This window comes from Triticum urartu, chromosome 5 (genome assembly GCF_003073215.2).
Source record: "Triticum urartu cultivar G1812 chromosome 5, Tu2.1, whole genome shotgun sequence".
In the NCBI taxonomy this organism is placed as follows: domain Eukaryota; kingdom Viridiplantae; phylum Streptophyta; class Magnoliopsida; order Poales; family Poaceae; genus Triticum; species Triticum urartu.
In genome coordinates, this window is record NC_053026.1 from 242147269 (window position 1) to 242156927 (window position 9659).

The following is a 9659-nucleotide window of genomic DNA, read 5'->3' on the forward strand; positions in this document are numbered from 1 at the left end:
GACGAGGGCTATGACGCCGGCGGTCGCTAGCACCATCTGGAAACGCTGTGCAGTGTGGGCCGTAGGCCGGTGTCTTGGATGATCCGGCACAGCCGACTACCGCTCGCGTCCATCGACGCCATGGGTGCTTGTGGCTTCTAGTCACTTGGTCTTGGTCTTGGATTGGAGTGGGAAGTGTTGCGCAGAGACTAGGAGTAGATGGATTGGAGTGGTGGGGCGCCTTTATGAGAGTCCAAACTGCATTGCATTCACATCATGATGGGTCCATTCTGCTTCTCCAATTACTTAGTCCTACCTCTGCATGCTAATTGAATGCGGAGGCATCATTGACCGTTCAACGTTTCGGGAACCGCTACCCTATGTGTCGTTGACATTCAAGCCGTATCAATGTAAATGCGTGTCAAAAAGAGACTAGTCAGTAGTAGTATACTCAATATTGTGCACCGCGACCAAGGCGGAGAGGAAAATGAGAGAACTACGTATTTATTTATGGTGTAGATTCACTCATTTTGCTCCGTATGGACTCATCTAGGGTGTAGTCACTTGTTGAAATCTCTAGAAAGGAAAATACTCCTTTCCGGTTTACAAGGCTATACTACTATTAGGAATGGAAGGAGTAGTCCCTCCTTTCCGGTTTATAGGGCTATACTATTACTTACATGGCAACCCAAATGGAGTAAGAGCAAGTACAATAGTGGGCTTATAGCCTGCTTACATGGCACTTTTGTCTCATGCGAGAGCCTGTCTATATGCGTGCTCCAAGGCTTTGCACCATGCCCCACCCCTACACAAAGAGTGCCACACGAGCATTCACAACTGCCACGTTCGGATTGCGCTTGGCTCTTCGCCTCTTCGAGAAGACAAACAACAATGTTACTACTTCTACAGTATCGAATCAACTACTACATGTCCATCCACCATGTGCGGGAGGGATAGCTTATTGTAGTAAGCAAAAGCCTATCCTCGTCTGCGAGCGACCGCACGCATGGGCGAGGGAGAGGACGTGTAGTAGTAAAATCAAGCTTCTCCTCATTGTACGAGTCGACGCGACACAACATAGCACTTGCCCCACATGCTTGCCTCTAACCTTAGGTAAAAGACCCGCAGTGTACAATATATTTGCTGCAACCTCTAACATGTACCCCACCATAAATTAAAATATATATTCCTTTCTTGACCATATGAGCATGCAAACTACAATCACCAGGACGACAGGTAGGGCCAGAAGATTATTTTAATCAAAAAATGCTTCGAGACGGCCTCATAGCATGGAGCCGACTCCAATGATTTTAAGCTTAGAGGCATGGTACACGCTATCCTAGACTATGTCACTATACTACCTCCCCTACACATGAAACTGCCACACGAGCTTCCGGGTTGCGCTTGGCTCTTTGCCTCTTCGAGAAGTCAGATAATGATGGTACTACTGCTGTGGAGTACTACTAGTATACTTCTGGCCATCTGACACCGAATGAACTGCTGCATGTCCACCGCGTGCGGGAGGGAGAGCGTGTAGCGAAAGCTTCTCCTATTCCTGCGAGCCACCACACTCATGGGAGAGGGAGAGGGCATTGTAATCAAACTTCGCCTTGTTGTATGAGTTGACGCAACACATGAAAGCAGTGCACTCGATATATTTCAATAATTTGCGTTTATCGATGCATTAATTACAACATATGCATGCATGTTGTGGCTTTCCTTTTGATACTTGCATGTGTTGATTTAATGCACCTTGAAGTAGTATGAACATGTGATGCTAAAACTTTGTAATGCACCGGCCCTAAAACGAGAGATGGTTGTGCACGAGGAGGACGAGATCATGCCGATGTAATAGGACCCGACGATGGAGCTCTCTATGGTCTATATGGACCTCATCTTGCTCCACTACCCCTTGTGCCTCCGCCCCTTGAAGCCTCTAGTGTATGAGGTTGGAATACAACTCGTCCGTTCGGCTGACCGAGTAAGGTGTAGGTTTCTTGATTGATGTGTTGTTCGATTGATTTGTGCAGTGCAAGGGAGGGCACCTGGCCTGCGCAGACTGCCGTGGCGAGCACCCCATGAACCAGTGGCAGTGCCAAAAGTGCGAGCGCTGCGGAGGCTTCGACGTGCGGAACATGGCGATGGACGACGTCCTATCCTCATTGAGGGTGGAGTGTCTGCACGAAGGCTGTGGGCTCTATGTCACTTACCACAAGCTCGCCGATCACTAGAGCATGCATCCGCTCGCGCCCTGCAAATGCCCCGTGCCCGGCTACGGCTACGAAGGCCCGCCAGCGGTGCTCTCCCACCACATCAGCATCGTGCATCCCATGCCCGTGCACAGGATCCAGTACGGCAAGGTGCTCCAGCTGCAAGTGCCAGTATTGGAGCCACGGCCCTTGTTGTTCATGAAGGAGGACGGTCGCGCATTTTTCTTGGTCGGAGGCATGCTCTACATCGGCGCACCTATCGCCGTGTCAGTCATCTGCATCAGAGCGGGGGCATCCCCACTACCGCACTACGCGGCCACGCTGTGGGTGAATGCTACCTCTTGAGCACTGCGTTGGTTTTCCCTTGAAGAGGAAAGGGTGAAGTAGCAAAGTAGCGTAAGTATTTCCCTTAGTTTTTGAGAACCAAGGTATCAATCCAGTAGGAGGCCACACGCAAGTCCCTCGTACCTACACAAACAAATAAGAACCTCGCAACCAACGCGATAAAGGGGTTGTCAATCCCTTCAAGGTCACTTAAGAGAGTGAGATCTGATAGAGATAATAATGATAAGATAAATATTTTTGGTATTTTGATGATATAGATTGAAAGTAAATATTGCAAAGTAAAATAGATTGGAAACTTATATGATGGAAAATAGACCCGGGGGCCATAGGTTTCACTAGTGGCTTCTCTCAAGATAGCATAAGTATTACGGTGGGTGAACGAATTACTGTCGAGCGATTGATATAAAAGCGAATAATTATGAGAATATATAGGAATGATCATGTATATAGGAATCACGTCTATGACAAGTAGACCGACTCCTGCCTGCATCTACAACTATTACTCCACACATCGACCGCTATCCAGCATGCATCTAGAGTATTAAGTTCATAAGAACAGAGTAACGCATTAGGTAATATGACATGATGTAGAGGGATAAACCCAAGCAATATGATATAAACCCCATCTTTTTATCCTCGATGGCAACAATACAATACGTGTCGTTTCCCTTTATGTCACTGGGATCGAGCACCACAAGATTGAACCCAAAGCTAAGCACTTCTCCCATTGCAAGAAACATCATCTAGTAGGCCAAACCAAACTGATAATTCGAAGAGACTTGCAAAGATAACCAAACATGCACAAAAGATTTCAGAGAAGAATCAAATATTGCTCATAGGTAGACTTGATCATAAACCCACAATTCATTGGATCTCAACAAACACACCGCAAAAAGAGTTACATCGAATAGATCTCCAAGAAGATCGAGGAGAACTTTGTATTGAGATCCAAAGAGAGAGAAGAAGCCATCTAGCTAATAACTATGGACCCGAAGGTCTGAAGTAAACTACTCACACATCATCGGAGGGGCCATGGAGTTGATGTAGAGGCCCTCTGTGATCGATGCCCCCTCCAGCGGAGCTCCGGAAAAGGCCCCAAGATGGGATCTCTTGGGTACAGAAGGTTGTGGTGGTGGAAATAGGGTTTCGTGGTGGTGCTGGATATTTTTGGGGTATGTGAACATATATAGGAGGAAGAAGTAGGTAGGTTGAGCCACGAGGGGCCCATGAGGGGGGAGGGCGCGCCCCCTGCCTCGTGGACACCTCATTCGTTTCTTGAAGTCCACTCCAAGTCCTCCGGATCACGTTTGTTCCAAAAATCACGCTCCCGAAGGTTTAATTCCGTTTGGACTCTATTTGATATTCCTTTTCTACGAAACACTGAAATAGGCAAAAAAACAGCAATTTGCACTGGGCCTTGGGTTAATCGGTTAGTCCCAAAAATAATATAAAAGTGTAAAATAAAGCCCATTAACATCCAAAACATATAATATAATAGCATGGAACAATCAAAAATTATAGATACGTTGGAGACATATCAAGCATCCCCAAGCTTAATTCCTGCTCGTCCTCGAGTAGGTAAATGATAAAAATAGAATTTTTGATGTGGAATGCTTTCTAGCATGTTATTCAATGTATTTTTCTCTATTATGGCATGAATGTTCACATCCGAAAGATTCAAGTTAAAAGTTTATTGTTGACATAAAATAGTACTACTCCAAGTATGCTAATCAAGCAATTATGTCTTATCAAAATAACATAGCCAAAGAAAACTTATCCCTACAAAATCATATAGTTTGGCCATGCTTCATTTTCGTCACACAAAATGCTCCCATCATGCACAACCCCGATGACAAGCCAAGAAATTGTTTCATACTTAGCCTTTTCAAACCCTTTCAATTTTACGCAATATATGAGCGCGAGCCATGGACATAGCACTATGGGTGGAATGGAATATGATGATTGAGGTTGTGTGAGAAGAAAAAAAGGGAGAAAGTCTCACATTGACGCGGCTAATCAATGGGCTATGGATATGCCCACCGATTGATGTCAATGCAAGGATTAGAGATTGCCATGCAACGGATGCACTAGAGCTATAAATATATGAAAGCTCATCAAAGAAACTAAGTGGGTGTGCATCCAACTTGCTTGCTCACGAAGACCTAGGGCATTTGAGGAAGCCCATCATTGTAATATACAAGCCAAGTTCTATAATGAAAAATTCCCACTAGTATATGAAAGTGACAAAATAAGAGACTCTCTATCATGAAGATCGTAGTGCTACTTTGAAGCACAAGTGTGGAAAAAGGATAGTAACATTGTCCCTTCTCTCTTTTTCTCTCTTTTTTTGTTTGGGCCTTCTTTTCCTTTTTTTATGGCCTCTTTTTTTCATCCAGAGTCTCATCTCGACTTGTGGGGGAATCATAGTCTCCATTATCCTTTCCTCACATGGGACAATGCTCTAATGATGATCATCACACTTTATTTACTTACAACTCAAAAATTACAACTCGATACTTAGAACAAAATATGACTCTATGTGAATGCCTCCAGCGGTGTACCGGGATTGCGATGAATCAAGAGTGACATGTATGAAAAATTAAGCATGGTGGCTTTGCAACAAATACGATGTCAACTACATGATCATGCAAAGCAATATGACAATGATGATGCGTGTCATAATAAATGGAACGGTGGAAAGTTGCATGGCAATATATATCGAAATGGCTATGGGAAATGCCATAATAGGTAGGTATGGTGGCTGTTTTGAGGAAGATATAAGGAGGCTTATGTGTGAATAGAGCGTATCATATAACGGGGTTTGGATGCCCCGGCGAAGTTTGCACCAACTCTCAAGGTGAGAAAGGGCAATGCACGGTACCGAAGAGGCTAGCAATGATGGAAGGGTGAGAGTGCGTATAATCCATGGAATCAACATTAGTCATAAAGAACTCACATACTTATTGCAAAAATCTTCAAGTCATCAAAACCAAGCACTACATGCATGCTCCTAGGGGGATAGATTGGTAGGAAAAGACCATCGCTCGTCCCCGACTGCCACTTATAAGGAAAGAAATCAAAGAACACCCCATGCTTCAAATTTGTCACGCAATGTTTACCATGCGTGCCTGCTACGGGACTTGCCAACTTCAACACAAGTATTCATCAATTTCACAATTACTCAACTAGCACACCTCTAATATTACCACCTTTATATCTCAAAACAACTATCAAGCATCCAACTTCTCTTAGCATTTAAAATTTATAACCAAAGTAAACTACCATGATGTTCTAAAAGACTCTCTAAATGATATAAGTGAAGCATGAGAGATCAATTATTTCTATAAAATAAAACCACCGCCGTGCTCTAAAAGATATAAGCGAAGCACTAGAGCAAAAATTATCCAGCTCAAAAGATATAAGTGAAGCACATAGAGTATTCTAATAAATTCCAATTCATGTGTGTCTCTCCCAAAAGGTGTGTACAGAAAGGATGATTTTGGTAAACTAAAAAGCAAAGACTCAAATCATACAAGATGCTCCAAGCAAAACACATATCTTGTGGCGAATAAAAATATAGCTCCAAGTAAAGTTACCGATGGACGAAGACGAAAGAGGGGATGCCTTCCGGAGCATCCCCAAGCTTAGGCTTTTGGTTGTCCTTGGATTTTACCTTGGGGTGACTTGGGCATCCCCAAGCTTAGGCTCTTGCCACTCCTTGTTCCATAATCCATCAAATCTTTACCCAAAACTTGAAAACTTCACAACACAAAACTTAAAAGAAAATCTCATGAGCTCCGTTAGTAAAAGAAAACAAACCACCACTTCGAGGTACTGTAATGAACTCATTCTTTATTTATATTGGTGTTAAACCTACGGTATTTCAACTTTTCTATGGTTCATAAACTCTATTACTAGCCATAGATTCATCAAAATAAGCAAACAACACACGAAAAACAGAATCTGTAAAAAACAGAGCAGTTTGTAGTAATCTGTAGGTTTCGAATACTTCTGGAACACCAAAAATTCTAAAATAAATTGTTGGACGGGAGGAATTTATCTATTAATCATCTGCAAAAATAATTAAGTAAATAGTGCTCTCCAGTAAAAAAATGGCAGCAAATCTCGTGAGCGCTAAAGTTTCTGTTTTTTACAGCAAGATCGCAAAGACTTTCCCCAAGTCTTCCCAAAGGTTCTACTTGGAACAAACAATAATTAAAAGCATAAAACCACATCTAAACATAGTCTAGATGAATTATTTATTACTAAACAGAATCAAAAGGCAAGAAACAAAAATAAAATTGGGTTGCCTCCCAACAAGCGCTATCGTTTAACGCCCCTAGCTAGGCATAAAAGCAAGGATAGATCTAGGTATTATCATCTTTGGTATGCAATCCATAAGTGGCTCTCATAATAGATTCATCAGGTAATTTAATTTTGTTTCTAGGAAAGTGTTTCATGCCCTTCCTTAATGGAAATTGGAATCTAATATTCCTTTCCTTCATATCAATAATTGCACCAATCGTTCTAAGGAAAGGTCTACCAAGAATAATAGGACATGTAGGATTGCAATCTATATCAAGGACAATAATTGCAACAATAAGAACATCATTAATTCTTCCCATAGGTTTCTTAATGGTGGAATCCGCAAGATGCAAGTTTAAAGAACAATCATCAAATGCACGGAAACCTAGCAAATCACACAAAGTTTTAGGGATCGTGGAAACACTAGCACCCAAATCACATAAAGCAAAGCATTCATGATCTTTAATCTTAATTTTAATAGTAGGTTCCCAATCATCATGAAGTTTTCTAGGGATAGAAACTTCCAATTCAAGCTTTTCTTCATAAGATTGCATGAAAGCATCAACGATATGTTTAGTAAAATCTTTATTTTGACTATAAGCATGCGGAGAATTTAGCACGGATTGCAACAAGGAAATACAATCTATTAAAGAACTCATAACTAAATTCCTTGAAATCCAAGATAGTGGGTTCATTGCTATTTAAAGTTTTGACCTCTTCCATCCCACTTTTATCAATTTTTGCATCAAGATCTAAAAACTCTAAATCATTGGGATGCCTTCTAACTAAAGTTGACTCATCTCCGATCCCATCATTATCAAGATTCATATTGCAAAACAATGATTTAATAGGGGACACATCAATAACGTTTAGATCTTCATCCTTATTATCATCAAATTCTTCCAGTTTGGCAGCCATCTTATTAACTAAGGTGGCCTGCTTATCCAAAATTTGGGCTATTAAGTTCTCAAGATGAGCGAACTGAGATTTCAAACCATAATATTCTTTAGACATATCATCGAGCTCTTTATTCATGTATCCCATAAAACTTTTTTTGTTCTCTAAGCTCGTTTCTGAAGAAATTATTATGCTCAAACTGCAAGGAAATAAAACTTCTAACGTTGTTTTCAATTTCTTCCAACCTTTTAAGGTGAGGATCAAAACCTCTAGGTAAAGCCATCACGGCAAACAATCCAACACACAAGCAAACAAGAAACAAGCAAAAAAGAGGCAGACTGGAAAATAGAAGGGGAACGGAAAAGGTGGGCGAATAAAACGGCAAGGGTGAAGTGGGGGAGAGGAAAACGAGAGGCAAATGGCAAATAATGTAATGCGAGGGATAAGAGTTTGTGATGGGTACTTGGTATGTCTTGACTTGTGCGTAGAATCCCCGGCAAAGGTGCCAGAAAGCCTTCTTGCTACCTCTTGAGCACTGCGTTGGTTTTCCCTTGAAGAGGAAAGGGTGATGTAGCAAATTAACGTAAGTATTTCCCTCAATTTTTGAGAACCAAGGTATCATTATTATCTCTATCAGATCTCACTCTCGTAAGTGGCTGTGAAGGGATTGAAAACCCCTTTATTGCGTTGGTTGCGAGGTTCTTATTTGTTTGTGTAAGTACAAGGGACTTGCGTGTGGCCTCCTACTGGATTGATACCTTGGTTCTCAAAAACTTAGGTAAATACTTATGCTACTTTGCTGCATCACCCTTTCCTATTCAAGGGAAAACCAATGCAGTGCTCACCAAAGCCCTTGGTTGTAATGCTAGCCCTGATTACCTAGTGTTCCAATTGGAACCCGTCCATCACCTTCACCGATTAGAGGCAAGGGTGCATATCTACCCAGGTCCCGTGGAAGATGGTAAGACCTTGATTTTTCAGGGCAGACCCATGCCCACTACTGAGTTGGACATTCGGGCTGATGCTGTGGAGGCTATCCTACACCTCTGATCCCAGTTTCCGCAAGTGGCGGAGAAGCGGAAGTTCTGCTTTTTCCCCTTGTGGCAGAATTAGGAAATGTGTATCCCATCACTACCCAGGAAGATGACCCGGCAATCGCTCGCCTGGTGCAATATATCACTGCCCAAGGGATGATCATTGCTAAGATGATTGCCGAGTTTAGAGCCTTGGACCGCGATGCTACTCTGGTTGTCATGGAAGCTTATCGTGAGGCTCATCAATTTGCATCTCAAGCCATTAACCCATTCGTTTCTTGACGTCCACTCCAAGTCCTATGGATCACGTTTGTTCCAAAAACACTGAAATAGGGAAAAAACAACAATTTGCATTGGGCCTTGGGTTAATAGGTTAGTCCCCAAAATAATATAAAAGTGTAAAATAAAGCCCATGAACATCCAAAACAGATAATATAATAGCATGGAACAATCAAAAATTATAAATACGTTGGAGACTATCAACGAACGGCCCGCCTGGGGAGCCTAAAGGCAGGACCGACGCTGTCAAGGTGGAAATCGAGGTGACAAGCAGCAAGGATCCCGGTGACGTCGCCGTGCAGGAGCTGACCTTCTTCACAGTTCCACCCAAGCTGCTGGCCGGGGCTGGGTTGTCGAGGACGGTGTCCCTCCACATTCACATTGACAAGCTCACCTCCTAAATGATTCTACAGTGCCTTCTGTTTATCTTAGTAATATGCTAATATAGGGGTTAGCTCGGTCTACTTTAGCTTAAGAGATGGTGGGTTTTGGTGGCGATGCAGCAAATACTTCAACATCAGATCAGCAATTAAAGTAATTTCCAACAGTCGAACAGATATTTTGTGTCTGTTGGATATAAAGATCCTTTGGGTAAGAATTATAAGCAGCT

General features: G+C 42.4%; 1 pseudogene; it reads left to right on the plus strand.

Annotated features, from left to right (window-relative positions):
• Nucleotides 1-2120: 2120 nt before the first annotated feature.
• On the plus strand, nt 2121-9450 carry LOC125555850 (annotated as a pseudogene).
• Nucleotides 9451-9659: the final 209 nt, after the last annotated feature.